This window comes from Clupea harengus, unplaced genomic scaffold (genome assembly GCF_900700415.2).
Source record: "Clupea harengus unplaced genomic scaffold, Ch_v2.0.2, whole genome shotgun sequence".
NCBI classification, from domain to species: Eukaryota; Metazoa; Chordata; class Actinopteri; order Clupeiformes; family Clupeidae; genus Clupea; species Clupea harengus.
This window is the reverse complement of record NW_024880152.1, coordinates 12,994-25,947: the sequence shown is the minus strand read 5'-3', so window position 1 is coordinate 25,947 and position 12,954 is coordinate 12,994.

The window sequence follows — 12,954 nt, the reverse complement described above, 5'->3', positions numbered from 1 at the left end:
TGTGTCACAGATAAACTGATATGCTCTCACTCGCAACTTAGACTAAAACTCTACCTCATTCATCCATCCAACGATCTAGTATACATCAGCTAGACCAGTGGTTCTCAAAGTGTTCTCAAAGTGGGGGGCGGACACTCTCCCGGGGGGGCGCGATGTCACAGAGGGAGAAAAAAAAAAACGTTGGTGACCTATGACTGTTTAGTGAAAGCTCCCTCCGTGGCGAAATGCAAAGGGCTGGACTGAAACAAACAAATACACAGTTTCATTTCTGATCCACCAATTAAAACGGAGAGTTATCATTTGAATGCGAATTGCGCCTACGCTTCCGTGTATAAAAGTAACTGCAGGGACAATTCTGGCATTCATGAAAGTTCTCATCTGGGATTCGTTTTTAACTTGGACCAGATTTTAAGAACGCTAAATAGCAGTGGTGAATCAGCCAGATTGTTCTTAAGGGCTTAATTTGTGAGAAACTGTTGGTGATTGCGTTCACGTCAATTCTACAAACATCCTCGGATTTAAATAATTATAAAAATAAAAAATATGAGAATATTTGAATTATTAACAATTATGTTTCACATTTAAATTCATGATTCTAAGAGGCATCGTAATGTTCTCGTAAAAAGCACTACACGAACACTGCAAATGTAAGTGAATAAATAAATAAGCATTAAACTCAATCGCGTGGATATAGCCGTATTGGAATAGAATGGACACATCTACTTTCTGCAACAGTACCTCCACCTCTGCACTGGTGAAGTTAGGTCTGCGTTTAATCCACCGGTGCTTGCTTTCCGCTTTGACATGATTTTGATCAGTCTGAAATTGATTTTGCGTTGCTGGAGTCTGTGGATTGTGCACACGTCTCTTCAGTTGCATGCGCTTATAAGGAGCTGGCGGGGTGTTTCTGTATGAAAATTCAGGTGCACGAGAACGCGCCTTCAATTTAAGAATCAGTGCACAGCTACGGACACATTTCCAGGCGTTCATGAATCCGGCGCTTTTTAAAGACTCACTCCTTCCTTACTTATAGATTACCTTCCTGCACTTGCAGTAGGCCTATTTGTAGCCTAATCTAAGGAGTACTTTGCTAAATATCGCAACCGCGCACAGATCGAGGATGACCTGAGGCTATGTTTATCAAACATTGCACCAAGAATTGAGGACCTTTGCAAGACAAAGCAGGCTCATGTCTCACATTGACAGACCTGCAACATTTTTGAAAAAGATCACAAGAGGCCCATAATAATAATAATAAGTAGCCCAATGATAGCAATAATAACACTAATTATTATTATGATAATAATAATAAGTAGATTATCATTAATTATAATAGTTTTGTAATATAATGATGGTGATAATAATGATGATTATAATAATAAGAAAGCATGCAGCAGGCTCACATAGCTGCTAATAATAATAGCCTGCTAATAGGCAAGAAGAAGACGAAGAAGAAGAAGAAGAAGAAGAAACAAATAGTAGTAATAGTAATAATAATTGTCTGTATGGGCCTAACAATAGCCTAACCTTGACCAAAGGTATGACCATAGGCCTATCAATAACAATATGCTATCTATCTATGGTGGTGTAGTTGAGGGCGGCACCAACTACACCTAACCAGCTTAGGGGGGGCCCAGCTTGCAAAAGTTTGAGAACCCCTGAGCTAGACAGTAGAGATCATTTAGAATACCAACACACACACACACACGATCAAATGGTGAAAGAGCACAGCAGACAATTCCTGGAGTTCCTCAGTGCAGTGTGTGTGTATGTGTGTGTGTGAGAGAGAGAGTGTGTTTCAGTGACTGTGTGACAGACAGAAAATAATGTGTGAACCCAATTTACACAGACACACTCTCTCACACACACAAACACAAACTGCCAGACTTACTCCAGTTTCTCCAGTCTACAGTTTGGATGCTTCAGACCAGTAGAAATCAGCTCCACTCCTGAATCACCCAGATTATTGACAGTCAGGTACAGCTGTCTCAGACCTGAAGCGTTTGAGCTGAGAGCTGAAGATAAAGCTGCACAGCTCTTCACTGTAAGGTAACAACCCCTCAGGCTGTAGAAACACACACGTTAGAATTAAGGCACATAGATGAGAATCACAGCACTAAAAAGACAGACAACACAGTTTCAGAATACACACAATACAACTAACACTAAAACTCACCCTCTTTCATCTATCCATCCAACCATCCATCTATCCCTCTAACAATCTAGTAAACAACACCTAGACAGTCAAGATCATTTGGAATATCAACACACACACACACACACACACACACAGCACTGATGATCTCCAGGAATTCTCTGCTGTGCTCTCACCTGCAGCCATAAAGCATTAGATTGTGTGTGTGTGTGTGTGTGTGAGAGAGAGAGAGATAGAGAGAGAGCAAGAGTGAATCAATGTGTCTGTGACACAAACAAATACACATTTCTCTGTCTTTCACACAGAGAGACACTGATACGCTCTCGCTCGCAACTAAGACTAAAACTCTCCCTCATTCATCCATCCATTGATCTAGTATACATCAGCTAGACCAGGGGTTTTCAACTGGTTTTGTCCCAGGGACCACCATTCTGACTAAAAAGTAATTTGCGGCCCACTGATGTGCCTGCACGCGCGTGCGTGCATGCGTTGTTTGTAACCCGCCGCCGCCACGGCCCCTCCCCCCGCACAGATATTTTGCTATTCTGCCAATTACAATTAGATATGTGAAATCATCAGGGTACATCGCTAGCCGCCGCCACGCCCCCTCCCTCTGCACAGATATTCTGCCTATAACACTTAAATATGTGCAGTTATCAGGGTAGACCACTAACCGCCGTCGCCACGCCCCCTACGCACATATTCCGCCTGTAGCACTTTTCACGATATTCAAGAGTAATCTGGAAATGTGTTGAAATATCAAAGCGAATTTATAAACATAAAAAAAATCCAATGGTGAACTGATCAACATAGGCTCATGTCGCGGACCCCCTGCAATGCCGTCGCAGACCACCATGTGGCCACGGACCCCTGGTTGAAAACCTCTGAGCTAGACAGTAGAGATAATTTAGAATACCAACACACACACACTCAATGAATCAAATGCTCATGGCTGCAGGTGAAAAAGCACAGCAGAGAATTCCTGGAGTTCCTCAGTGCAGTGTGTGTTTGTGAGAGAGAGAGTGCGTTTCAGTGACTCTGTGTGACAGACAGGCAATAATGTGTGCACACACATATACACAGACACACTCACACAAACTGGCAGACTTACTCCAGTTCCTCCAGTCTACAGTTTGGATGCTCCAGAACAGTAGAAAGCAGCTCCACTCCTGAATCTCCCAGATTATTGTCAGTCAGGTACAGCTGTCTCAGACTGGAAGAGTTTGAGCTGAGAGCTGAAGATAAAGCTGCACAGCTCTTCTCTGTGAGGTTACAACACCTCAGCCTGTAGACACACACACATTAAAATAAAGGCATATAGATGAGGACTAAAACTCTCCCTCTTTCATCTATCCATCCAACTATCCATCTATGCCTCTAACGATCTAGTAAACAACACCTAGACAGCCAAGATAATTTGGAATACCAACACACACACACACAGCACTGATGATCTCCAGGAATTATCTGCTGTGCTCTCACCTGCAGCCATAAAGCATTAGATTGTGTGTGTGTATTTGTGTGTCTGTGTGTGTGTAAGAGAGAGCGAGAGACAGCAAGAGTGAATCAGTATGTCTGTGTGAAAGACAGATAATGTGTGTTTGTCTGTGTCACACAGAGACACTGATACGCTCTCGCTCACAACTAAGACTAAAACTCTCCCTCATTCATCCATCCATCGATCTAGTATACATCAGCTAGACAGTAGAGATCACTTAGAATATCAACACATACACACACACACAAACAGCTGCACAGCCCTTCTTTGTGAGGTTACAATAACCCAGCCTGTAGACACACACACATTAAAATTAAGGCATATAGATGAGAATCACAGCATTACAGTTTTTATTTTACAATTACCAACATCCTTTTTTCAATCTGTAGTTTCAAAAATCTAAACACAATAAGCACAACATCTGTCTGTTGTGGACCCTACCATTAAAACAATTAATGTTGTTTTCACACAATATGCAGCCAATTAAGACATTTCTAAAATGCTTAAATTCTCTTTACATGCAGCTGTTTTTCAGTTTTTCACTTTGCACATTTGAGCAAAAATAGAGGATATTTATCTTTACATTCAGATTAAATATCCAGTTCCCTCTGTTGGTTTAAAGAGTCTGATACGCTCGCAACTAAGACTTAAACTCTCCCTCAATCATCCATCCATCGATTTAGTATACATCAGCTAGACAGTAGAGATCATTTAGAATACCAGCACACACACACACACACACACACACACACATTCAAATGCTTATGGCTGCAGGTGAAAGTGGACAATAGAGAATTCCTGGAGTTCTTCAGTGCAGTGTGTGTGTGTGTGTGTGTGTGTGTATATATGTGTGTGTGTGTGAGAGAGAGAGTGTGTTTTAGTGACTGACAGACAGACAATAATGTGTGCACGCAAATGTACACAGACACACTCTCTCACACACTCACACACACACACACACACACAAACTGGCAGACTTACTCCAGTTTCTCCAGTCTACAGTTTGGATGCTCCAAACCAGTAGAAAGCAGCTCCACTCCTGAATCTCCCAGCAGATTATTGTAATTCAGGTCCAGCTGTCTCAGACTGGAAGAGTTTGAGCTGAGAGCTGAAGATAAAGCTGCACAGCTCTTCTCTGTGAGGTAACAACCCCTCAGGCTGTAGAAACACACACATTAGAATTAAGGCACATAGATGAGAATCACAGCACTAAAAAGACAGACAACACAGTTTCAGAATACACACCATACAACTAAGACTAAAACTCCCTCTTTCATCTATCCATCCATCTATCCCTCTAACGCTCTAACGCTTAGACAGTCAAGATCATTTGGAATACCAACACACACACACAAACAGCACTGATGATCTCCAGGAATTCTCTGCTGTGCTCTCACCTGCAGCCATAAAGCATTAGATTGTGTGTGTGTGTGTGTGAGAGAGAGAGAGGGGGGAGAGGAGAGAGAGAGCAAGAGTGAATCAGTGTTTCTGTGTGAAAGACAGAGAATGTGTTTGTCTGTCACACAGATAAACTGATACGCTCTTGCTCGCAACTTAGACTAAAACTCTCCCTCATTCATCATCCATCGATCTAGTATATCATCAGCTAGACAAGTAGGGATCATTTAGAATACCAACACAGACACACACACACACACACAACACACCACACACACACTCAAGGCTTATGGCTGCAAGTGAAAGAGCTGTTACGAATGGGTGGTGATGTGCAGGACTCAAACGCACGACTCAGAACTCATACAGTAGATTGAAGAATAAACGTTTACTAGCAGGGTTCAGTACACAGGTAGGCAGTCCAAGAGTAAGCAAACAAATCCAAACAGGGAATAGGCAGGAGAGTAGTCGTTGTACAGGCAGAGGTCAGAAGCACGAGTAAATCAATTTAACAAAGGGAAAGCGCTAATCGCTGGAAGCACGAGGAAACACTAGGCATTCACAAAGAAACTACCACGTAACATATAGTGACGAAAACGAAACGAGAAACAAGAATACATGGACTATATACACACACAACAGATAACGAGGGACAGGTGAGAACAATCAAGGCGGGGCAGACAATGAGACACAGGTGGACTAAACAAGGGGAATTAACAGGACACAGGAGAAACCAATAATACAAACAAACCGGGTGATTGGGAACAGGTGAGGGGTGGAGACACGAACAACAACAAGAGGGCACATGGCATAGACAAACAAACATAGGAAAGCACATGGCGGGAACAAGGAAGCACAAGGACTAAACAAGGGAACAAACATGTGACAACACAAGGGAGACAAACTCAGAAATCGAACAAGGACAGAACATAGACCTTACAAGAGCACAGCAGAGAATTCCTGGAGTTCCTCAGTGCAGTGTGTGGTTTGTGAGAGTGTGTGTGTGTGAGAGAGAGAGAGAGAGAGAGAGAGAGAATTTCAGTGACTCTGTGTGGACAGACAGGACAATAATGTGTGCACACACACACACACACACACAGGCCAAACTTACTCCATTTCCTCCAGTCTACAGTTTGGATGCTCCAGACCAGTAGAGAGCAGCTCACTCCTGAATCTCTCAGAATATTATCACTCAGGTACAAGCTGTTTCAGACTGGAAGAGTGTGAGCTGAGAGCTGATGATAAAGCTGCACAGCTCTTCTCTGTGAGTTTACAACACCTCATCCCTGTAGACACACACACATTACAATGAAGACATATAGATGAGGGTCATAGCAATAAAAAGACAGACAACACAGTTTCAGAATACACACAATACAACTAAGACTAAAACTCTCCCTCTTTCATCTATCCATCCAACCATCCATCTATCCCTCTAACGATCTAGTAAACAACACCTAGTCAGTCAAGATCATTTGGAATACCAGCACACACACACACACACACACACACACACACACACACACACACACAGCACTGATGATCTCCAGGAATTCTCTGGTGTGCTATCACCTGCAGCCATAAAGCATTAGAGTGTGTGTGTGGGTGTGTAAGAGAGAGAGAGCAAGTGCGAATCAGTGTGTCTGTTTGAAAGACCAGAGAAATGTGTGTTTGTTCATTGTCACACAGAGACACTGATACGCTCTCGCTCACAACTAAGACAAAAACTCTCCCTCATTCATCATCCATTGATCTAGTATACATCAGCTAGAGAGTAGAGATCATTTAGAATACCAACACACACACACCACCACCCCCCCCACACACACACACACACAATACACACACCACACTCAATCAAATGCTTATGGCTGCAGGTGAAAGAGCATTGCAGAGAATTATTGGAGTTACTCAGTGCAGTGTGTGTTTGTGAGAGAGAGAGAGAGAGAGAGAGAGAGAGAGAGAGAGAGAGAGAATTTAGTGACTCTGTGTGACAGACAGACAATAATGTGTGCACACACATATACACACACTCAGGCAAACTGGCAGACTTACTCCATTTCCTCCAGTCTACAGTTTGGATGCCCCAGACCAGTAGAAAGCAGCTCCACTCCTGAATCTCCCAGATTATTGTCAGTCAGGTACAGCTGTCTCAGACTGGAAGAGTTTGAGCTGAGAGCTGAAGATAAAGCTTCACAGCTCTCCTCTGTGAGGTTACAACACCTCAGCCTGTAGAAACACACACATTAAAATGAAGGCATATAGATGAGAATCACAGCAATGAAAAGACAGACAACACAGTTTCAGAATACACACAATACAACTAAGACGAAAATTCTCTCTCTCTTTCTTCTATCCATCCAACCATCCATCTATCCCTCTAACTATCTAGTATACAACACCTAGACAGTCAAGATCATTTGGAATACCAGCACACACACAGCACTAATGATCTCCGGGAATTCTCTGCTGTGCTCTCACCTGCAGCCATAAAGCATTAGATTGTGTGTGTGTGGGTGTGTAAGAGAGAGAGAGAGAGAGAGAGAGATCAAGAGCGAACCAGTGTGTCTGTTTGAAAGACAGAGAAATATGTGTTTGTCTGTGTCACACAGAGACACTGATACGCTCTCGCTTGCAACTAAGACTAAAACTCTGCCTCATTCATCCATCCATCAATCTAATATACATCAGCTAGACAGTAGAGATCACTTAGAATAGAGATAATTTAGAATACCAACACATACACACACACACTCAATCAATCAAATGCTTATGGCTGCAGGTGAAAGAGCACAGCAGAGAATTCCTGGAGTTCCTCAGTGCAGTGTGTGTCTGTGTGTTTGTGGGAGAGAGAGAGAGAGAGTGCGTTTCAGTGACTGTGTGACAGACAGACAATAATGTGTGCACACACATATACACACACACTCACACACACAAACTGGCAGACTTACTCCAGTTCCTCCAGTCTACAGTTTGGATGCTCCAGACCAGTAGAAAGCAGCTCCACTCCTGAATCTCCCAGATTATTGTAATTCAGGTCCAGCTGTCTCAGACTGGAAGAGTTTGAGCTGAGAGCTGATGATAAAGCTGCACAGCTCTTCTCTGTGAGTTTACAACACCTCATCCTGTAGACACACATACATTAAAATAAAGGCATATAGATGAGGATCACAGCAATAAAAGGACAGCCATAAAGCATTAGATTGTGTGTGTGTGTGTGTGTAAGAGAGAGAGAGATCAAGAGCGAATCAGTGTGTCTGTTTGAAAGACAGAGAAATGTGTGTTTGTCTGTGTCACACAGAGACACTGATACGCTCTCGCTCGCAACTAAAACTAAAACTCTCCCTCATTCATCTATCTAGTATACATCAGCTAGAGCCATTGGCGGGCCGCGGAGCACCTTCCAGTGGGCCGCAAAAATGAATTTTCCACAAATAACTGATTTTTAGTTGGGAACAATATTAATTAGGCCTGTCAAAGTTAACGCGTTAATCTATGAAATTATTGTGGTCGAGATTAACACGTTACAAAATTTTAACACAGTTAACGCAACTTTGTTTACTTCTGGTGTGCGTTGACCCCTGACACGATACCGCCGCGTGCCTGAAGTCAGTTAGATAGGAGAGACCGAGACGGTAGTGGAAGATGGAGAGAGCTGAGGGGTTGTTGGGCGGAAAGTTTCTGTTTAAGAGGCAAAATGATGGAACAATCGACAAAACTAAAGTTGTATGTAGCATTTGTCAAGCTTAATTTAGCTATCACAGAAGCAGCTCATCTTGAAGTTATCACCTTAATGCAAAGCACCCAACAGAAAGCAGTCCCAGGTTAGATGGTCGCCTACCCACACTCCATGACTTCTCTAGGACAGGGGTTCTCAAACTTTTGCAAGCTGGGCCCCCCCAAAGCTGGTTAGGGGTAGTTGGGGCCCCCCCCGCCGCCCGCCGCCCACCGCCACCGCCACCGGCGCCCTCAACTACACCACCATATATAGATAGATAGATAGATAGATAGATAGATAGCATATTGTTATTGATAGGCCTGACATGTCAAGGTTAGGCTTTTGTTATTGTTAGGCCCATACAGACAATTACTATTACTATGTATTAATATTATTTGTATTGTTATTATTACTATTATTATTATCATTTTTATCAGTAGTAGTAGGCCTATTAGTAGGCTATTAATATTAGCAGCTATGTGAGCCTGCATGCTTTCTTACTATAATAATCATCATTATTATCACCATCATTGTATTATTATTATAATTAATGATTATCGACCAATTATTATTATATTATATTATCAGAATTATAATATTATTGCTATTGTGATCTTTACAAAAAAATCTTACAGGTCTGTCAATGTGAGACATGAGCCTGCTTTGCCTTGCAAAGGTCCTCAAATCTTGGGGCACTGTTTGACAAACATATCCTCAGGTCATCCTCAATCTGTGCACGGTTGCCGTATTTCATTTTGAGCGCAGTCAGTTTTGAAAAGCCTGCCTCGCACAAATATGTCGACGCGCAAAGGAGGAGCATTTTTAAGGCTATGTCGCAAAGCTGAGGGAATTCCGGCATCATTGCTACCCAGAATGACGAAAGAAAAGAGGTGGTAAACCGATGTATAAGTCTACTGTCACTCTTCAGCTCAATTAGCTGCTCTTGCATGTCTATTGACAGCTCGTCTGCTGAGCAGATAAATGGATCCCGAACCCAGGCGAATGAACGGTAGTCGTCTTTGAAATAGGACCCAAACTGATTCTTCAGCGCTGAAAGGTGATCAGCAGCTGATTTTTAATTTGCATGGCTTCATGCTGTCATTTGCCAGCACCTCGGCACACAAAACACACTGAGGACGTTGCTCAGTCGTGCCAGTGACGGTAAAACCAAACTGCAAATAGCTCTCGTCATATTTGCGAGGCTTTGGCTTCTTCGCAACTGGCGCATCGGTTGCCTGACTTTTACGAATCAGAAACGTGTCCATAGTTGTGTTTGTTTGCTGATACAGTGTGTGTGTGTGAAGTTAATACAGTTCTAATTTCAACGTTGTGGTCTTGTGAGTGTGTTTGTATGTGTGGCTGTGAACAACTTGCACACGAATAATGGATAAGGCTGTGCTAGGCAATGGTTCCTAACAAAAAAAATTGTACACAATGTAGACAGGGACAGCACAGAATAGTATTCAAGTGCTGGTGTTTTATTTGTTGCAACACGGTGGATGATCAAAAAATGTAAAGGTAGGTGTTAAGGAGAAAATGGCTAGCTGCAGTTGGAAGAAGTTAGCTAGCTAGAAGGCTAGCTCTCGGGGCTACGAGCTTTTTAAAAAGACTGTGGAGCAAATTACTTCTTAGAATAGGCTACGAATAGACCTACTGCAAGTGCAGTTAGGTATTACTTAGGAGTGAGTCTTTAAAAAGACTGTTTATAAAGCAATGAATATCTCAATGATAAACAGTGGTGGACGAAGTACACTAACTACGTACTTAAGTGAAAGTATAGATACCTGGTGTAAAATATTACTTGAGTAAAAGTGGGAGTATGCACTTTGAATTTCTACTTAAGTAGAAGTATAAAAGTATTTGCCTTCATATATACTTAAGTATTAAAAGTAAAAGTACCTTGATGAATTATGGTTCTAATGGCCTTTTATCATTTTCAATCAACTGATATAAGGTGAAAATACTAATGCCACTCTTTAAATAGTGTCTTACATTTGTCTATTAAAAAGAGTATAAGCACAAAACATTGAAAGCTATCTATTGCCATTAGGTAAGACCAAGTGGTTATGAAATAATAATAATAATAATAATAATAACAATAGCACTAGAGAACAATTATTTAATTTTACATTTATTTGTTACTTAGTTGCACATTTAATTGTGGAGCTATTGGGATCAACCCAGTGGGCAGTAACCCCAAGAAAATCCCTTCGCCTTGCGCTCCAACAATCTGTTGTCGTAGCAATGAAATCGACTGTGGACATATCTTCTTTGATGTTCCTCTTCATCTCAATTGCATCCTCATCTATCTTGCGTCACAAGGTGGTCCTTGACATCTGAGAGGCATTGGGCTGAAGATCTTGCAAGAGATCTTGACATGATGGCTGCTCCACCACACTAAAGAGCTGGAGACTCTGGATTACAAAATTCAAAACGGCATGATCAACATTTCTTTGAGAAACTATCTTTGTTTCACCTAACTTTAACTCTCTGAAAGTTGAAGGAGCGTCTTGGTTCTTTGCTTTTCTTTTGCGTGGGGCTGTCAAAAACGTCATACCTATCCACGTGACTTGCATGCTTTCTCTGAAAAAAAAAATCCATTAACCATTAACAACATGTCCACATAGGCTAGGCTACTAATACTCTCATTAATAAATAAAATACACATTTTGGCATGTCCTAGATCGAGGCTACACAGTATGTTGATATATTTTTTTTTAATCAAAGCTGGTCTTTAGAAGGTGAACTTCTTTCAGTAGCAAATTCCAACAGCCAACTCCCTAGGTGCCATAACATGCATTTATTTAACAAGTCAAAATGCATTCAACTTCACTTGTGTGAACATCAGTGGTATAGCCTCTAGTGTCTATAACACTAGCTTGCTTAGCTAAGTGGCAAACATCCCGGCTAGAATCACAAACACTCAAAAGTGTGCCCCCATACCAATTTCAGTATTTACCATTTCAGTATGCAGGTACATATTATACAAGCTGCAGTGAAACGGTACTAAATAGCAATCTCATTTATTGTATTGAATCGGATTTTCCATCTCCTTTGAGCAGTGTGATACAAGCTATGCTAGCGTATAGCTGCTAGTTAACTAATTTAGCCGAACACACAATGCAGTCAATGTAGGTTCAATTTAAAATAATTCGGTTGCTAGTCATCAAACCTACCAGAATAAAAATCACTTACCTCAACGTGTTTCTTTAAATTGGAGGGCGAATTCTTGAAAGAGGACATTGTATTGTGCTTAGGCAAGCAGAGAAAGACGCTCAAAATAAAATTAGTCCTTCTTCCTTTCTTCCAATTCAAAAAGTTCGCCCAAATAAGGCCAAGGGTGTTCAGGCAAGTAAGTGTCAGTCGTTTCTTCCATCATTTATGTAGCGTTAAGTAAGCATGAGCATAAAACACTCAAAATGCTGCAGCAGAGTTGTAACGAATTCAACGCGCTCAACGAACGAACGACTGAAACTGACGAAACCGAAAGGACTTCAGAGCAAATTGCGCGCTGAGCCCTGATTGGTGTGATTGTGCACTCGTTTTGACCTCTCAGTATTTGATTCGCTTTGGTAAAAAGGAACGAGAGGTTTTACTAAATGTAATGGAGTACAAAGTACGAATTTTCACTTTGAAATGTAGTGGAGTCAAAGTATAAAGTCTCACCAAATAGAAATACTTGAGTAAAGTACAGATACATCTATATGTTACTTAAGTACAGGAACGAATTACATCTACTTCGTTACTGTCCACCACTGATGATAAAGCAAACAAGAGAAATCGAACAAACTCTGCAGAGTGTCATCTCAGTGAGGGTGTCTGCTACAGTTACTTTTATACTCGGAAGCGTAGGCGCAACTCGCAAGACTCCGTTTTGATTGGTGGATCAGGAACGAAACAGTATTTGATTTGTTTGTGTCAGTCCAGCCCCTTGCATTTCGCCACTGAGGGCGCTTTCACAGCCAGTGACAGGTCGGCGGTCGTTTTTTTTTTCTCCCTCTGTGACATTGTGCCCCCCCTGGAGAGTGTTTGCGCCCCCCCGCCCCCCACTTTGAGAACCACTGCTCTAGGAAAATAACTATACCAGTCCGTGAAAAGTTTACCAACGCTGTAGCAGTTTGGGTTGCCGGTGACTGTCAGCCCATCAACATAGTTGAAGACTGAGGTGTTCCGAAATGCTTCAGGGGA